The sequence below is a fragment of the Leptonychotes weddellii genome, chromosome 2 (genome assembly GCF_054177405.1).
Source record: "Leptonychotes weddellii isolate Sample4059 chromosome 2, ASM5417740v2, whole genome shotgun sequence".
Classification (NCBI taxonomy): domain Eukaryota; kingdom Metazoa; phylum Chordata; class Mammalia; order Carnivora; family Phocidae; genus Leptonychotes; species Leptonychotes weddellii.
The window spans coordinates 149,512,208-149,532,187 of NC_138370.1; the positions used below are offsets into that span (position 1 = coordinate 149,512,208).

Below are 19,980 nucleotides of genomic sequence, written 5' to 3' on the forward strand. Positions count from 1 at the left end.
CAGGGACTCTGCTTCTCCCTCTCCCTCTGCCGCTCCCCCCGCTTATGCTCGCGCTCTTGCTCTCTCTCTGACAAATAAATAAAATCTTAAAGAAAAAAAAAGACGTTATGGCCCACAAAGTCGCAAAGCTTAAAACATTTACTATCTGGCCCTTGACAAAAACGTTTGCCGACCCATGGTCTAGAACATTGCTTGGATGCCATGACCCAAACATTTTTCTATTTTATCCTATCCTCGCCTGGGTCCTAGGGGTATAAGGAGAATGGGTCCATGAATAAATGATGCTTCGGCATCACTTTTGTTCCCACTTTGTATTCATCAATAGCTGGTCATAGGCACTGTCTGATATTTTCATTTCTTTGTAAAGTAATTTGAAAATCCTTATTATTAATCTGAATGACTAAGGCACTCCAAACGATTTCACTTTTCTATAAGCAGGGATGTGAGAAGAAACCTGGCTATAATAAACATTCACGGGCAAATAAAAAGCATCTTGGACACTTTGTTGATTATGCTTTGTCCTACATGTGTCGCCATGCTGTTCATAATGTGCTCTGAAATACTTCAGCATCTATTGTGTGATATACATGGAACTTAGGTGTAATTTACAGCCTAGGGGTAGATGGTTAACACCTGAGATGCCCTATTCAGGAACACACTCTCCAGAGGACTTGAGTTAGCATTCAAAATCTGTAATCGGGTGTCCCCCTCTAGAGAGTGTTTCACTACCACCCTCTTTAGTTTAGTTTAGTTTAGTTTGTGCTAATGCACAAGGGAAATTAGAAACCACTTCTCACTGGTGAAATGGGAAATGCTTAAGATATGTGGATTGGTAAGTAATCATGTACAGGGGCAATCTGCCCTTCGATTCCCAGGCCATAAGATCATATTGAGTTCAGCAGCTTAGCGCTCTTTGAGATAGAGATTTTCTAGTTATGCTTTGATTGTGGGAGCACCCCAAAGCCTGACTGGGTTAGCTGAGTCCTGCCTCTAGAGCAGTCCTCGCCAGAGGCCCTAAAAGGACAGAGAGCATGGACTCCATCAAGCTTCTAAGAACAAGCTGAGGGCCCAATTGCCTTAGGTCCATTTGCCTCAATTGTAGAAAATCTGGCTGTGACAAAAACCTTCTTTCCCTGCAACTGCTCTGCATTCAACCAGCAACAGGAAGCCATCCCTTTAGAAATACCCCAGATCAGCTTTAAGGTGTTGAACCCATACTGTTAAAAATATTTACGGGCAACTTATACATTTCAGGGACTGTATTTTTACCTCAGTTTGGATAATAAAAATGGTCACCATAATATTCAGCCCTACTTTAACTGCTAACTGCATGTATCTTTAATCTCTATTTACTTCGACCTGTTACAGGTCTCCATTTTCTCTAAACCACAACCAAACCCCCAAATCTTCTTCGTTTGCTCTGGTGGACCTTCATCTCCTCTGGGTGTTATGACAGGAGAGATGTAATCAGTTTGAAGACTGTGCCCTTGTATCTGAGGCCATTAGAAGCTGTTGTGTCCTAAAGACACGGTCGTTTGGGCACAGTGACCATCGGAGTCCACCCAGACTACAGCTGAGACACACGCTGTTTCCTGGGACAGTCCCCATCTCGGCCTGGGTGCCCCAGAAGCAGTCAGACACAAATCTCTCCCGATTTAGGGTCTGGAACACTCATCACTGCAGCCATGTCTTGTGGCTTTGATGCTAGCGAAACTCAACCCACAGAAACAAGGAGGCTTCTTTAGAAAACTTCAAGGAGGAAGAGTAGCATATAAAGGAGCCTTTGTGGGCTGGGAATAAGTTAGTTTTTCATGAGTAAATTCATTCATCACCTAAAATGCTCCCAGAACTATGCTAGGTATTGGAGCAGCAACATCATGGGCTCCAAAAATAAGCTGAAAACGGAAGACATGGCTACTACCCTTCAGAAAATGACTAATCTGTTTTCATGTTATCCCTGGTCAATGAAGGTCCAGGAAACTATTTCAAGCTAACATGCAATGGTTAAATGAGGATACAAAACAGCACACCAAATAAGGGAAAGATGTGCTGGAATGAGACTGACCTAGTGCAAAGAACCTTAAAAGTGGCTTTGATAGGAATACTCAGGCATGGTGGGATAAGAGTATGTGCAAATGCCCGGCTTCAGGAATGAAGTCTAGATAATCGGGATGAATGTGTGGCCTGGCCAGGAGGCAGTATGGAAGAAGAGCAGAGCAGGTGGCTGGGGGGGAGGGGTACTCTGAGGTAGGAAGAGCATGCTCTGGTCGCACCATCTCTTTGTGGGCGCACAACTCAGTCCTGTTGGGCTTCCTCACTTCCTCCTCTGCAGAGTAAGACGGGACAAAATGATCTGGATACCTGGTTCCCAAACCCCAAAGACTGCAGGACTGGGACCAGTCCATGATGTTAGAGAAAAATGAGGACAAGATCACAAGTTTTTCATCAATCTACATTTATTAAAGGACTGCCTTCATCTTGCAAGTTTAGCCTTCATGCTTTTCTTGGTATTAAAATCTTTCATTTTATGAAATAGTGCAGTGGATAGATTTTTTTAAATGGTCTCATTTGGCAAAATATGAATTTGCTAACACGATACCCTATGTAAAATCACTGCCCCCAATTTTAAAAAGGACTGGTCAATGAGGACCAGGAACAAAAACTCTGGATGAGAGGTTAATCAGCTCCTAAGAGGTCCCCCCTTACGAAGTCCCAGGCTGTTTCCTCGGGTCTAGCCTCCACCAGTCTCCTATGTATTTTTCTGAAACACAGATGGGACCTATTTGCTCCCCTGTTTAAAAACCATTAGGTTTGGGACACCTGGGTGGCTCAGTTGGTTAAGCATCTGCCTTCGGCTCAGGCTACCATCCCGGGGTCCTGAGATCGAGTCCCGCATTGGGCTCTTTGCTCAGCTGGGAGTCTGCTTCTCCCTCTGTCTGCCGCTCCCCCTGCTTGTGCTCTCTCTCTTTCTGACAAATAAATAAATAAAACCTTAAACATAAATAAATAAAAACCATTAGGTTTAAACACCTTTGCATGACATCTGTGGCCCCTCATGGTTCAGCTCCGATCTCTTTATCCACCTTTTGCAACTCTTTGGACACCTTACGCTCTTGCCTCACCAGACTTTCCATTAGTGCCCACAGCTTGTAAGCACTCCCACCGTGCCTTTGCCTGTCTGGTTCCTCTGCCTGGGCTGCCCTGCCTTCAACAGCCTGGCAAACTCCTATGTCTAGTGTCGCTTTTTACTCTAAAATTTTCCTTAATTTCCCCCACTCTTTTCCCAGAATTGCTTCTCCTTCCATGCTGTGTGTGTGTGTGTGTGTGTGTGACACTTTGCACTGACTTCCTAAGGAGTATCTGTCTCTGTGTCATTTCCTCCTTCTCCAGGACTGTGACCAACAAGCACTTAGCTTGGGTTCTGACCCTCAGATGTTTGCAGAACTGAAATATATTGTTTGATATTGATTCAAGAGAGAGAATATTTGACATAAGCCAGACTTATAAATAAATGGCTACTTATATGGGCTGAATCCTTGGTATTCTAGAAGGCTCCCTCTCGCCCTCAAATTCCTTCTGCACTGGCTCCCTCGTGTTTCAAATACCACCCTGGAAGTTTCATTCCTTTGCTTAAAGCTTACAATGTAAGGAGTTATCAGAGTCCTTCCCGAGCTCAGGCTCTGATGGAGGAAAGGAAGGAGGGAGCAGGGAGTGAATATGGGTGAGGCTGGAAAGGGGCACTAGGAGGAAAAGAGGGCGGAAAGAGGCCTCTGGGGAGAGAGGCTGTCTCCTGGGTTACCTCGGGGTGGGGTTCAAGAGACACTGATTTTAGAAGCCACCTGCTCGTACCCCTAACGTTCAGGATGGGAACTGATGGGATGAACAGGGCACAGATCTACAGCCCTTAGCCCAGACCGAGATGTCTTCCTACTCCAGGAAAGGACAGTGAAGTTCAGGCGCCTGATGGGAGATGGCTGGAAATACTCACCAGGTTCCAGGGCAGAAAAGGAGACAGTGGGTGAGCGGGGCCTGGGGAGCTGGGGGTAGGCTCAGCCCGGGGGCTGTGAAGCCAGGTGGTACTGGCTTAGGGTGTTGGCTGTGGCGGAAGAGCAAGCGAGGTTGCAGGCGGAGAGATGATGAAGTTCAGCGGGAGGTCAAGGCCAGAGCTCCTCGGTTTTCCAAGGCCAGAGCTCGGTTTTCCGAGGCCAACGGCTGGCAAACCCCGGGATGGAGGCCTTTGCCTTATGGGGACCCACTCCCTCTATGCGCCCCCCACCCCGGCGGCGGGGGGCCCTGCAGCCTGCCTCTGACTCGGACCTGGGACCCTGAGGAAACTTTCTCAGCCTTGCTTGGGTGCCGGGACCAGATACTTGGAGAGCACAAGGCAGGCTCCGCGGAGGTTCACGCCGGCCGAGGGAGCAGACCCCGAGTGCAGGCGTGTGGGTGTGTGCATGAGCGTGGACCCGGAGCGACACACACTCACACACACACACTCACACGCCCGCACCCACGCAGGGCCCTCGGCCGCGCCGCCCGCGCCTCCCCGGACCTTCACCCCAAAGTCCGGTCCTCCCGGGTCCCGCGCCCGGTGCCAAGTCCCTGCCGATAGCTTCCCACTAACGCAGCGGGCAGGATTCGGGGGCCAGGGCAAGGAGCGACGGCAGGGTCTCCCCACCACCCCGCCACGGCGGTGCCCGCACTCCCCCGCCCGCCCCGAGAAGGGGATGGGGAGAAGGTGCCCGGGGCTCTTACCACTCCGGCTGCCGAGTGCGCGCGGGAGCGCCCGGCGGGTTCCGCCCCGCCACGTCGGCAGGGCCGGCGGGGACGCGGCCGGAGGGCGGGCCGGGAGGGGGCCACGGGGGCGGCCGGCGCAGCTGCCCCGCCCCGCCGCCGGCCCCGGAGGAGCCCCGCCCCCGCGTGCGGCCCGCCCCAGAGCCCGAGCGCGGCGGACGCTCCCCGGCACCCCCTCCGGCCGGGCTGGGAGCCTCCCTGGGAAACTTGGTTTCTGCAGGTCTGTGCCTCCACCTGGGGCGGGGGGGGGGGGGTCTCGGGGTTCCCCGCAGCAGTTTCCTGCCTTTAAAGGCGCCCGGAAAACCCCGCAGGCAGTTTCCCCGGGAAGGGATCGTTCAAAAGTTCAGCAAGAGTTTACGGTGCCCCGATTGTGCGGTAAACAGCTTTCCCTTACCTTGCCTGAGGGAGTGCAATCTGACTTAAAACCAACCAACTAAACGAAAACGCTTTCTAGAAGGCCAGTTTGGAAATGTGGATCAAAATTCCAAAGCATTAGCTTTGGCCCAGGAATTCCACATCGCAAATGTGTCTTAAGTAAACAGTCAAATGTGCGAATATGTACGTACAAGGATATTTATTGTTGTTTATGCCCGGAAAAACCCGGACATAATCCGTCCCACAATAAACGATTGGTTAAGTAAATTATAGCAGCTTCCAACAGTCGCATATGCTGCCGCCATTAAAAATGATTAACTATCCATTCGATTTGTTGGCATGCAAAGAAGGCAGGCATAGCCAAATTTTAAGTCGAGGCCGGGGGAAGTTTACAAAAGCTTATGTATAGTGTAAATATTTTCTTGTAAGTACATCTGTATGTATATACCTATATATTATATAAGTTAGGGAAAATACAATTTTAAAAACGGATTCTTTCCGAGTGCTGCAATTCTGATTGTTAGCAAATTTTGTTCAAAAGGTATGACAGGTGTGTTCTGGCGTACCATGGACACAAACACGGTGCCTGTGACTCCCGCGCCCCCTACGGACAGCAGGTACCTTTGCCCCACCTGCGCCCCCTGCTGCGCGGAACGGCAAAGCGCAATCAGACATTCCCTTTGAAGGGCTGGTTTCCTTTGCTCCTTTGACCCAAACCACATCTTTCCAATAAAGCCTATCAAGCAAGCAACTCCAGCAACAAGTTTCGCTGCTGACCGCAAATGACGCCTTTTTACTCAACTGATGCTGCTTCCAAGCCCACCAGGTTTTATTACAAAAACTGTGATTTTTTTGCAACTTAAAAATTCTTTATTCATTTAAAAAATTCCGGAGTCTTTAAAACATATAGAAAAGCAGAGAATAATAGGACAAATATTTGTCTGTGTAAGAAAAAAAGTAGAGAATATTATGACAATCGGTAGATTGAACAACTTTTCTTTTTGTCATATTTATTTTAGAACCTTCTTTTAAAAGAAAAAAAAATGTTAAAGATATGTTGGAAATGCTTTCCCTTGCATTCTCCACCTTCCCTGAAGGTAACAACTGTCCTGAGGTTGCTGTATATCCTTCCCACCCATATTTCTATACTTTACTGCACATACCTTTATCCATATGATGTAGGAAAGATGTTAGGGTTCGAAGCCGACGGCCAAGAAAGAATTCTGGGGACGTCTTTGGTGCAAAAAGTGGTTTTATTAAAGCACGGGCACAGGACCCGTGGGCAGAAAGAGCGGCACGAGGGTCATGAGGAGTGGCCCATTATAGACGAAATTTCAAGTTGGGAGAGTGTTCAGGATAGCGTGAGTCTCTAAGGAATTTTCGAAGCACGGTTTCCAGGACTTTGAGGGGGCTAGCTCTTGTTGGGAAAAAGTCATTTATTACTGTCTAATAAAACCTGAGTCATGAGACCCTTCAGATGTATATCGGCGGGTCATATGCTTGGGGGATGATTGCCAACATGTATCTTGGGGGGTAGAGATAAAGGAGGTTTCCAAAGGAATTTTTATATGTTAAAGTAGACTTACAGGGGGGCGCCTGGGTGGCTCAGTTGGTTGGGCCACTGCCTTCGGCTCAGGTCATGATCCTGGAGTCCCGGGATCGAGTCCCGCATCGGGCTCCCTGCTCAGCGGGGAGTCTGCTTCTCCTCTGAACCCTCCCCCCTCTCATGCTCTCTGTCTCAAATAAATAAATAAAATCTTTAAAAAAAAAGTAGACTTACAGGATCCTGGAGGGTTGGGCTAACATTGCCTTTTGCTCTTAGCAAAGTATTAACATTGAGGCAGTTGAGTCCCTAGAGGAATGTCACTCTGCCTGTTTCAATAGGCTGTAGATAGTAAGGAAATTTAATAATTTTTCTTCTGCCTTTTTTTTTTAAAAGATTTTATTTATTTATTCATGAGAGACAGAGAGAGAGAGGCAGAGGGAGAAGCAGGCTCCCAAGGAGCAGAGAGCCCGATGCAGGACTCGATCCCAGGACCCTGGGATCATGACCTGAGCCGAAGGCAGACGCTTAACCATCTGAGCCACCCAGGCGCCCTCTTCTGCCTTTGTTTCCCACATCAAATAGATATTAAATAGAATTTTTTCAATGTTTTAAGATTTTATAAATAACATCCTATACATTTGTTTACTCATCATATTTTTGAGAATCATTTATGTTCATATGTGTAGATCTAGTACATTGATTTCAAAGTCTTAATAGGATTCCACGGTATGAATATCCACAATTTTTCTATTCCCCAATTGATGGACATTTGATGTATTTCATGTTTCACTATTGCACAAAGTGCTGCAATGGCCATCTTCGTGTATCTGGTATCTCGGGCTAGAAATGGAATAGCCAGGTCACCTTTACTAGATATATGAAATTGTCTGTTCTCCTGTGTGGTTAAACTGAGATGAGGAAGCTGAAGAGACTCCATAAAAATCTGCTTTTTGCTCCTTTTCCCGCTTCTATTCTTGCTAGGACCTGCACCCCCACCTTACATGTACCTCATAGTACAAATAGTACATGTCTTCCTGGTAAGAGATAAGGAGTTAACGATTTCTTTAGTCTTCCAGCACCATAGATAACATCTAAGAAAGAACTGGGTGCAAATGACCAGACAAACCGTATTGCAGACCACTGGCTCTAGTCATCTCAATGCCAAGACCCTCTGGCTCCAAGCAATACGTGACTTATCGAGCACACCTGGACCCTTGTCTTTGCTCTGACCAGTTCTTGGATGCCTGAGTGGCCACATACACTAGACCATAATCCTCAATAAAAACCCCAGGCCCTGAACAAAAAAGAGACCCTCTTTCCTTTTCCTTTCTGAGTCTCCCCGATGCTCTATCTGTATCTGCCCTCTCTATATATCCTTAATAAAGTCTGCTCTCACTCTTTCCTGGCTCACATTTGATTTCTCTCCTGCACATAGCCAAGGACCCTCTTGGCTGGTCCTGTGGGACCCCCTCTGGGCCCTTGGCCCCATCCTGCCTACATCACAACCATTCATTAAACAAAACTTTGGTTTTTTTAAAGATTTTATTTATTTGTTTATTTAAGTAATCTCTACACCCAACATGGGCCTCAAACTCATGACCCTGAGATCAAGAGTCACATGCTCTTCTGACTGAGCCAGCTGGGCGCCCCAATTAAACAAAACTTTTTTGAGTATACTATGTACCTAGATCTTCTCTAGATGCTGGGAATACATTAAGGAGTAAAGCAAAGTCCTGCTCTCAAAGAACTTACATTCTGTTGAAAGGGAGAGACCCTAACTAGATAACATACCAGATGGTGGCATCAAGCAGGATATAGTGCCCATAGGCCTACAGAATGATGGGTGGGAGCAACTGTGATCTGGGAAGGCCATGGCAATGAAGTGATATTTCAGTGTAGATTTTAAAGAAGTAAGGGAGTGGAAAATGGTGATATGGGGGGACCATTTTAGGCAGAGAGAACTGCAAGAGCAGTGTGGGAACATGCTTGGTGCATTCACAGAATGGGAAAGTGGCCAGTGTGGCTGGAGCAGAGGGAGGGTGGGCCAGAGTGGAAGGAATGAGGCCATAGCGGTAGTGGAGTCTAAGACAAGAGGCAGACTAGTCAGTGTCTTGCAAACCACAGTAGGGATTTTGGCTTATACTTTGAATGAGAAGAGAATCCTTACAGATTTTGAGTAGATGTGTGCCATGATTCTAGTGTCTGATTCCAACTGGGTTGGGAGAGAATGAAGGTGGGTGGGTGGAGGGAAGAGCAGAGGCAGACAGATCAGTTAGGAGGCCATTGCAGTTATCCATGTGAGAGATGACTATGGATTTGGCCACCATGGGAGTGGTGGAGGGCATGAGAGGTGTTTTGCTTATGGAGATATTTCAAAGAAACACTCAGTAAAATTTGCTGAAGGATTGGATGTGGAGTTGGAGGAAATGAAAGAAGTCACACATTAGTCCAAGGATTTTGACCTGAATGATAGAAAAATAGGATAGAATAGAATAGAAGTATCACAGGGCACCTGGGTGCACAGTCAGTTAAGCATCCAACTCTTGGTTTCGGCTCAGGTCGTGCTCTCAGGGTCAGGAGATCAAGCCCCACATCGGGCTCCACACTGAGCCTGGAGTCTGCTTGAGATTCTCTCTCCTTCTCCCTCTGCCCTCCCTGTGCTCTCTCTCAAAATAAATAAATAAATCTTTTTTTAAAAAATAGAATTATCACTTATTGAGATCAGGAAGGATGCAAAAGGGACAGGCTTGTGGTCTGAGGTAGTGAGGATTCAAGCATTTGATTTTTAACAAGAAAAGTTTAGCAAATGTTTAGTAGACAGTTGGATGTAAAGTTTGGAGTTCAGGGGAGAAGTCTGGGCTGGAGATAGTAACTGGGGAATCATCAGCAAATTGGTAGTTTTGAAGCCATGAACCAGGATGAGAATGCATGGAGTTGCAGAAGAGAGGAGGGTCAAGACTGAGTCTTGGCTGTGCCAAGTCAGAGAGATAAGGAGGACCCAGAAGGAGACTGGGAAGGAATGTAGTGATTTAGAATGAAGTTGGGAGGGAGGTGTGTGGGAGTGAGAGTGGAGGAAGGGAATATGGGGTCCCAGAAGCCAAGTTAAGAAAAATTTCAACATCTTTGAACTGTGTTAAATACTGCTGAGAGTTCTGATGAATACTGAGAATTGGCCCTTGGATTTGGCAATGTGGAGTATTAACAAGAACAATTTCTCTGGAGTGGTGGAGAAAGAAACCAGATTGGAGTAGTTTTGAGAGAATGGAAGGAGAATATTTAGAGACAGTGACTAAGGTGACTTTTTCAAGGAGTTCTGGTGTAAAGAGGAACAAAGATGAAGAGATTGGGAGTTCGAATATGAGAGAAAATGTAGCATTTTACGCTAATTAGAACCATATATTAGAGCAAAACAATGATGATATAGTAGAGGAAAGATAATTGGTAGAGTGAAAGAGTGGTTTTCTTGAGTAGACAAGCAGGAATGGAATTCAGTGCTCAACGGGGAGGCGTTGGCTCTTGACAAAATTCATTCAGGAGAGGAGAGGAAAGTACAGGTAGACAGGTGCAAATAGGCTAGTAGAGTTTTGTGGGGAGGATGAGGAAATGCTCTTCTGGTTGCATTTATTTTCTGCATGAAAAATGAAGCATCATCTGCTGAGAGAGGGGAAGGAAGGAGGTGTTGGAAGCATAAGAGAGGGAAGGAGGTATAAGATAGAGTAAATGGGCTAGGGAAGGGGAGTAGAAAGGGTAGTAGGATTGCTGCTCCCTCTTGAGGTTGGGACCCAGTCATGAATTTCAAGTAAAACAAGTCAGCATGGATGTGTATTTTCTCCAGTTGCAACCAGCTGCTCAGGCTCAGTACAGTCCGTCCAGGGATGAGTTGGATTTAACCTGGGTAGAGGACAGAGGAGGAAAGGAATTGAGGGTGAATGCAGAGGGATGATTAAAAGGATGCCCACAGTCCAGTGCAGTGGGGCTGAGGAATTGTTGGCAGCAGAGGGAAAGAGTTGGAGGTGGTAGCTGGAGAGTGGGATGCTGGCGATTGAGATTATGGAGAGGATATGGCCATTGGTAATAATAATAGCTAGTATTATTATTATTATTCCCTCTATATTATGAGGGAATGCATGGCTGAGGTAGGTTGCAGTATAAGATCTATTAGAGGAGAGAATATCCAAGAACTAAGAAGCTGGGGGAATGAAAGAATCTCTACATAGCTATTAAAATCACTAGAATTATGGTAGGGGCAGTGTTGCTTTGGGATGGTGAGTAGCGCTGAAATGCTCAGTGAATGAGGGAGTGATGGGCCTCTGTGGATGAGTGCACCCAGGAGGGGTAGGTTTCAAGGGTTGGAGGGAGGAACAGTGATCTGGAATGAGCAGTGACAGTCAGGATGCCTACATCACCTCCAGGCCCTGAGGTATGAGGGATGCAGTTGAGGACAGTATGGACCACTAGAGGGGGATGTGTTCAGGATGGCATTTAGATCTCAGAGTGCCCTGTTCCTTTGGAACTAGATCACCTGGAGAGATTATTTTATTTTATTTTTTAGAGCTTTTAAAATAATACAGATGCCTGGTGCCATCCCAGACCACTTAAATCAGAATCCCTGAACCTGTGTGAGAGTTCCTGTTTCCTCACATTCTGACCAATATTTGGTATTATCAGATGTTTTAATTTTTGTCCGTCCCAGGTGTGTACAATGGTATCTCCTGGGTGTCTTAATTTGTATTTTCCCATATCCTAATGAGGACGCATTCTTTATATCTTTGATCTATTTACTTTCCTGTTGTCCATCTGTTTATATCCTTTGCTAATTTCCCCCCACTGGGTTTGTTATTCATTTTCCTATTGGCTTGTAAGAACTCGTTATATATTTTGGATATTAATCCTTTTGTAGTTATATGTATTGCAAATATCTTTTCCCTGCATGTGGCTTGTCTTTTTTTTTTTTATTCAGCAGATTTGGATTTTAATATCAATATTTAAGTTACCAATTTTATTTCTAGTGGTTTGTATATTTTATGATATAATTTTCATATAGCTTGTTTTAAAGCTGTTGGTAGACACAAGTATTTATTGATTGATTTTCCAGGGAAAGAGAAAGGCAGTTTTTTAAAAAGTAAAAATCATCAAAATAATGTTTTGCTCTGTCTATATTGGGATAGTATATTTGCCATTCTTAGACTGTTATTTTACCTATCTCACTATGACACTTGTTTTTTTTTAAGATTTTATTTATTTATTTGAGAGAGAGAGCAGGGGGAGGAGCAGAGGGGGAGGGACAAGCAGACTCTGTGCTGAGCATGGAGCCTGACTTGGGGTTTGATCCCAGAACTCCGAGGTCATGACCTGAGCCAAAATCAAGAGTGGGTCATTTAACCGACTGAGCCACCCAGGCGCCCTGTCACTGTTTTAAAAATAAAGCCAATGCATGTACCTAGTAAAAAAATTCAAAAAGGACAAAAGAGCATGAAACGGTGAGTAAAAATCTCTCTCTCCTTTGGTTCTTCTGCTCAAAGGTAACAGTTTCTTAAGATTTTTATGCATATACCAGCATATATATGTAGACCCTGGTGCCAGTTTCCTGTGGGTGTCATAACAAATTCCCACAAACTGGGTGGCTTAAAACAACAGAGAGGTTCATTCGTTCCCAGTTCTGGAGGCCGGAAGTCCAAAATCAAGGTGTTGGCAGGGCTGTTGGCTTCTGATGGTCCCAGGCATTCCTTGGCTTGTGGCTGCACTCCAATCTCTGCCTGTTTTCCCACCTGCTCCTCTCTCTCTGTCTCTCCTCTGTGGGTCTTATAAGGACACGTGTTATCTTCCAAGGCAGCCTGGTGCGGTGCAGAAGCACACAAATGCTGGGGCTGGATTTCATCTGGGTTCAGACCCCCGGCCCAAGTACACACAACCTGGGACAGTTACCTGATGGCTCCTCCCCCCAGTTTAAGTGGGGATAGAGATGGGACTTATCTCAGCACCTCTATGAGGGTAAAGTGAGTTACTATTTGTAAATTACCTCAGAACAATGCCTGGCCAGAAGATAACTGAAGTAAATATCTGACAGACCAGATTTTATGCAAATGATATCACGCTCTCCTTGTTTTTCTTCACTTAATAGTATATCCTGAAGTCTTTCCATCCCAACACGTAAAAATGTAAGGCTTGTATAGAATTCCAAAGCTCCTTACTATAATAACTACTCTTCTGTGTCAAGCACGATTCCAGCCACTTTATATTCATTATCTCCCTCAAAAATCACAAATACTCCCATTTGGGATAAATAAATGGAAACTCTGTGAGGTTAAGCAACTTGCCCAAGATGTTCTTGGTATTGTGAGTTCAGCCCAGTACTGTCTGTTTCACTGTGATGCTGTCTTCTATACAAGCTGACTTCTGTGGGTTTATCATCTCCTTAAAGACATTTCTCTGAATTCTAACAGCCTCAACAGGAATAAAACCTCAGCTGGCCCCTTTCTCCTCTGCCTGTTTCACAAAGCTGGCCTCCCAGTGCCACAGACAGTTGCGGCTCCCTCGCTGTTCCCTTTTGCTGGCCCTCCCTGGGCCTGAGAAGACTTCCTGTTATGGTTGATGAGTAAGAATGAATAGTAAGAAGCTAGCCTTTCCCTTCTCCCTGAAAGCAGAAGTGATTCTTACCTAAACGTCTCACTTTGTTAGGGGCCAAATTGTAGGGTCTTAACTTGTTTTTCATAAAGATGAGGTAATGCTGGACAGCGGGATCAATTCTAGAATAGTTATTTAACTCATATGTTCAGTTCTTTATAGGATCTTGATTAAGTGGAAAGTCTTGGGAATTGGATATCCTGGCTTCCTGTTAACCAGACACCATCTTTTTGTATCAACCTTTGTTGATTGTTCTAAAATTATTCTAAATGGCCTTTAGAAAATTGATTTTTATTTAGTCCCGCAGCATCTCAGGGTCATTTATTATTCTAGAATTAAGAATTCATGCATCTATTGGCCCTTACTAACTGCGGGACTTTGGGCAAATTCTGCAGCCTTTAAGGCTTAGTTTCCTCATCTACAAAATGGCCACAATCATAATATCTACCTCGAGGGATCGTTATTACCATCAAATGTGATAATGGCATAGAAAGCCAATAACAGTGTGTAGTACACAATGAAAGCCCAATAAATGTGATTAATAGTGTAAAAAAAAAAAAGAATGAATCCATCTAATAATACCAAATGTTGGTCGGAAGGTGGGGAAACAGGATGCAACTTCCCCCAGGTGTGGCTACATACATAGGTATCAACTACTAAACTTTCCTTGAAAGTTGATTTTTAAAAAAACAAATCTTGGACCTAAGCTTATTTTACTTTAAGGTACCTCATCCAGCTAAAGTAATGCTCCAAAATAGCTTGATAACGGTGGTTGCAACTATTTTGCAAATGTTAAATATGCTGATCATAGAAAACAGGCCACATTAAATAACTCTACCCTGGTGACACTTTTTAACACTCTGGCTGCAAACTCTTACAGATAAATCTTACCTTAGAAGAAATATTTTCCTTCCCACTAAAATTGTCCTAAACTGTGTGCTCGTACGAACTTAAAAATTGGATTACTGTTTGAGCCCGTAGCCCAGACAAAAAAAAAAAAATCTTGCTGACCTACGTGATTTTCACGTGACTTTTGAAAAGGCAATTCCTATGTCGGTGTAATTCCAAGAAGGCTCAACAGATGGCACAAAATCGTTTCTGTGGCACCACGGTACTTAAACCAAGGAGCTGCATTTTGTCAAGCACTTGCTTTCCCCGTGCGTTTTGAAAGTTACTTTCTCTTTTCCTGGGAAAGAAACCCCCTGGTAAGTAAGCAGGCTTTTGTGGCTTGTTCACATTACGGCATCGAGTACCTCAAATGCGCGAGAGAATGCGAACGATGGTGACACCGGAGACAGGTACCGCTTTTTGGAAATGTTTGCCAGCTGATTTTCAGCGTCCTTTTAATTTCCAAGAACGATAAAAAAGTGGGGGTGTCTTCCTGGACTGTCTTGAAAAGACGTAAAAACAACTAGCACTTGCAGCCATTGTTCAGGGAAAACACTGATGTTATTTCTTCTGTTTCTGTCTACATTTCTCACCTCTCTCTAGCTGCTGGCGTCCAGTAACGTTTACAGCAGTTTCTGCCCCTCGCGCGGCACCCAGCCCAAGTTTTGTGTTGTTATAGGAGACGGACGGGAGCCTTTGATCGCCCCCCGTGACGTCACGTGGGGCTGTAGTTGTTCCTTCGGATCTGTCACTCAGGTAGCAGCACTTGGAAGGCAGGGATTATGTCAGCGTTCTTCGAATTTCCAGCCCCGGCTCCTGACGCCTGGCACAGTACGTGCGCTCGGAATAAACATTTATTAAATGGTGGAAGTGGCAGGAATGCGTCTAGCACTGCTGTCTTCCAGGTCTCTTACCTAAACTTTGGCAAATAAAGCAATGCCTTTCTTTCTGTCTTAGTTGACTTAACTATGGACTCACACTTACCTCAATGTTTTGCTCATCGTGTCTTTTTCGTAGTTTTAATTTTCATAGATCCTATCCACCAGAGTTCCCCGCCCCCTTGAAATAGAGCTTCTTTCATCTGTCTTTTTTTTCTCCCTCTTTTTGTTGGATGCATTAAAGAAAAAAAAAAAAACACTTTTACCTTTGATCTCTTTTTACTTGCTTTTAAAGCAAATTATGAACTCTCTGACCGTCTGCTCCCTCTTTTCCCTCTCCTTTATTTTGCTTAAATAGAAAAGCTCCTGGCTGGCTTGTTAAGTGTATACACTAGGAGCTACTTGAGAATATAAATGCTCTTGGAGGAATATTTGTGTTGGGGGGGGTAGGATGTTCTCAGGGCAGCTGGTCAACTTTCCTACATAGTGGCGGAGTTTCAGTCCCCTGAATAGACACCATGGAGAGACCTCTCAGTGCATTCTCATCCATGAGTGTCAAGGATCTACTATGGTGTGGAAGAGGTTCTCTGTATGTATCAATATTCCAAATAATATAAGCAGGTTTCTTTAAATATAAAATATTTTTACATTAGCTATATTTTGAGACAAACCTTTTGAGTTACAAAATGTTCAAAATCAGAAATTTTACAACTATATACAAAAGTATAAGAAAGAAAATTAAATGTATCTATGATTCAGAGATCCAGAGATAACCACTATTAGCATTTGGTATATTGCCTCCTAATCTCTTTTTCCCGAGGCTTTGTGTATTTTATCAGGTTTTAATCATATTTTACAAAATTTGAGTCCTACTACATACACGATTTTGTATTCTTTTATTCATTATATTATTTATAGCTTATATTTAATATAAATATAAATTATATTTATATAACATATTCTATTATTTCAAAAGTACAGTATTTGGGGCTGCATGAGGCTACCTATTCTGTGTTTTAGGTATACAATAACTGATTAAACTGTTTTCTAGACTAGACTTTATTTTTTTTTCAATTTTTCATCACGTTACAAGCATTTTCATAGTAATAGTTTTATGTGTATTTCTGATAATTCCTTTAGGAGAAAATTCTGAGAAGTGGAATTGCTAAAATAAGGGGAAGCATGTTTTTAAGGAATTTCTGTATGTGACCAAATTGCCCTTCAGAAAGCTTGTACTAATTTTTCATTTCTGCCAGTAGTAAACAAGAGTTCACACCTGCCAATGCTTTCTATTATATTTTTTAATTCTTCCAGTTTGGTAGGTAAAAATAATCATACTTTTTTTAATCTTGAAGAAACAAGAATTCCCATTTGATTCACTTTATCTTTTTATGCTTGAATAAATTATAGACATCATAACATTCCCTCTGTAAATGCTTCATTCTATATCTCTAAAAGAAGTACATTTTCCTACATGGCCAAAGCACATTATCAAAAATTAACATTTATTATCTTTTAATAGAATCTAGTGCTGGGTCCATTCTAAAATCCCTTCTTCCTTTGTTATTCAAGTAACTTCTTTGCTGGGTCTGTCTAAACTGAGATCCAGAACATGATTCATCTAGATGTTAGGTCCTGTCTTGTTTTAATATGCATTTTTAAAAAATTCAAGTATGGTTGTCAGGCAGTGTTACATTAGTTTTAATACATTAGTATCAGTTCACAATATAGTGACTCAACAAATCTAAATGTTATGCAGTGCTCACCCCAAGTGTGGTTACCATCTGTCACCATATGGTACTACTACAATGACATCGACTATCTTCCCTATGATGTACCTTTTATCACCTTGACGTATTCATTCCGTAACTGGAAGCCCATACCTCCCACTCCACTTCACCCATTTTGCCCATCTTCCCACCCCTCTCCGCTCTGGCCACCACCTATTTGTTCTCTGTATTTATGGGTCTGTTTTCTATTTTTTGTCATTTATTTGTTTGTTTTGTTTTTTAGATTCCACATATAAGTGAAATCATAGGGTATTTGTCTTTGTCTGACTGGCTTCACTCAGCATTACAGGTCCATCCACGTTGTTGCAAATGGTAAGTAATAATTACGGTTGAGGAATATTCTATTGTATAAATACTGTATAAATATCTTCTTTATCCATTCATCCATGGATGGACACCTGAGTTGCTTCTATATCCTGGCTTTTGTAAATAATGCTGCAATAAACATAGGGAACATTTTTATTTTTTGTGAGATTGGACATAATTCATATTATTAACTATTGATTTTTAATTCTTTGGTATATTTTCTGAGCAAATAATGTGCTCTTCTTTTTTATATATTATCGTTATTTTTTAATTAATTAATTTTTTTTTTTAGAGAGAAAGAGTGCAAGTGGGGCAGAGGGGCAGAGGGAGGGAGAGAGAGAATCTTATGCAGGCTTCACACCCAGTGTAGAGCCTGATGGGGGGCCCTATCTCACGACCCTGAGATCAGGACCTGGCCGAAATCAAGAGTCAAATGCTTAACAAACTGAGCCACCCAGGCACCCCAATAATGTGCTCTTCTTAATTTTGAATGTTGAAAATTTGAAGAGTACAGGTAACAGCTAAGAGGAAAATAAAATTCCCTTATAATCTTACCATGTAGAGATAATTACTTAGTATCTTGATAATGTATCTTAATTTTCCCACGTGTATCTATACATATTTATTGCTGTACATTTTAAAAATAAACTTTTTGTCACTTACATATAGATGGTGTGCAATTTCCCATGGAATTAGGTTTTCATTATTTTTAAAGGCCACATGGTAATATTTAATTATATGGAGATAACCATAATTTACTTGACAACCCACTATTTTTAGATAATTAGATTTCCTTTTCAAAAAATAATTTATTTTGTACTGGCCACTTTATCATACTCTTTTTTACTGGTTTTAACAGTTTTTCCATTACTTCTCTTGGATTTTCCATGCTAACAATCATATATCTAAAAATAGTGATCATTTTATTTTCTGCATTCCAATATTTCTATTTCTCATTCCTCCTCTCCCACCTTAATTATAATGGCTGGAACTTCTAGAACACTGTTAAATAACAGTGGGCATTTTTGACTTTGAATTTAACAGAAATGCCTTGGGAGTGGGATATTTAAGTTAGGTAATATTTTTTCATCAAGTTTTCAAAGTATCTTTTCAATATCTACTTTAATTAAAGTTGTATTTTTAGTCAGAGGTAAATGCTGAATTTAACAGGTGAATTTTTAACATCTGTGGAGATGCTCATCTGCTTTTCTCCTTTTATCTATTGATGTATTATCATCATAGATTTGTTAATAATAATAAGCCATTCTTACAGTATTAGGAAAACCCTAATTAATCATTATGTATTACTCCTTCAGTTAGGAGCTAGATGGATTAGGATTTCTTCATTCTGAGCTTCTCCCCACCACCAAATGATTGGAATTTATCTCTTTTATTTGTATTTTCTAGTAATTACTCTTAATTTTATAATATACATACTTAGACTTGTATTTTTCTAGTAACATCTTGAATTAACTGGTATCTATCTATAGATTCTCCTTAATCAGGCAAGGATCACAGCATGCTTTTAGTTCACTCTCTCCCTCTCCCCCATTGTCTACTAACTCCCTTGTAATTGTTGGCAATTTTAGTTCCACATTTTTATTAAAATTTTTGTCATTCATACTTATTGGAATTTAGCACTAATTTTTCCTACCTTCTTTGCAAAGTATTCCTTCTTGTGTCCCCTTTATTGCCTTTTTTTTTTTTTTTTGTGGGGGAGTCAGTTTATTTTTCAGAGGATAGTCTGTCCTCTGGTAATTTAGATGGTGGATCTGTCTTCCAAGTCTTTTAGTATTTCTTGTTTATATCATTTGGCCTCTTGTGCTGTGTTTTGGGAAAATTCTCTTCTTGGTCTTCCATCTCACAAATTCTCACATCAGCATTGCCACTCTGCAACTCAACTCATACAATGAGTTTTCCATTTCAGTTATTAAGTTTTTAATTTCCACGATCCCTATTCCATTCTTTTTTAGAATACTTATCTCTCTCAGGATATCTATCTATTATCAATGCTATTCTGCTCTTTTATCTCTGTTTTCTTGGGTGTTAACTTCTCTTTTTTTTTTTTTTTTTCCATTTTAAAATAGTTGTTTGGGTGTTAACTTCTCTTATATCTTGAGTTTGGTTCCTTTCCATCATGGTGGGTTTTTTTTGTTTCATGCTTTTTGATTGTGCAACCCAAATTGTGGTTGAAACTCCATGTCAAACTGCTTGTTGATCTGTTTTCACAGCCTGTTTGTCAGAAGCGTGGGCCAAACTAGTCTGTATTAATTTTATATTGCTGCTGTAGCAAATTACCACAAACTCAGTGGCTTAAAAAACACATCTATTATCTTACAGTTATGTAAGTTAGTACTCCAACATAGGGCTTGTTGGGCTTATATAAAGGTGTTGGCAAGGCTGCATTCCTTCTGGAGGCTCTAGGGGAGAATCCATTTACTTGCCTTTTTGAGTTTCTGAATGCTACCTGCATTTCTTGGCTCATGGCCCCTTCCTCATGGCAACTCAAGCCCTTCTCACATCAGGTCACTCTGACCTCCTCTTCTGTTTTTAAGGACCCTTGTAATTAGGGCGCCTGGGTGGCTCAGATGGTTAAGCGTCTGCCTTCGGCTCAGGTCATGATCCCGGGGTCCTGGGATCGAGTCCCGCATCGGGCTCCCTGCTGGGCGGGGAGCCTGCTTCTCCCTCTGCCTCTGCCTCTCTCTCTCTCTGACTCTCATGAATAAATAAAACATTAAAAAAAAAAAAAAAAAAAAAAAAAGGACCCTTGTAATTAGACTGG

At 42.6% G+C, this 19,980-nt stretch overlaps 2 protein-coding genes across 7 annotated transcripts in view; one reads left to right on the forward strand and one right to left on the reverse strand.

Moving 5' to 3' along the window:
* Nucleotides 1–4,857, reverse strand: part of FAM114A1 (family with sequence similarity 114 member A1) — a 67,416-nt gene extending 62,559 nt beyond the window's left edge. For all 4 annotated transcript variants that reach the window (XM_081812480.1, XM_081812479.1, XM_081812478.1 and 1 more), the window contains exon 1: nt 4,753–4,857. The gene's annotated coding sequence lies outside the window, so the exon portion shown is untranslated. The remainder of the gene's footprint in view (nt 1–4,752) is intronic.
* Nucleotides 4,858–4,978: 121 nt separating this feature from the next.
* The window catches only part of TLR10 (toll like receptor 10), a 66,370-nt gene continuing 51,368 nt past the window's right edge, over nt 4,979–19,980 (forward strand). The window contains exons 1-2 of one of the 3 annotated variants that reach the window (XM_081812465.1): nt 4,979–5,011; nt 17,116–17,204. The gene's annotated coding sequence lies outside the window, so the exon portion shown is untranslated. Of the gene's footprint in view, nt 5,012–14,501; nt 14,542–17,115; nt 17,205–19,980 lie in introns of those variants that run through there. The other 2 variants (XM_081812461.1, XM_081812460.1) reach the window with 2 other exon arrangements.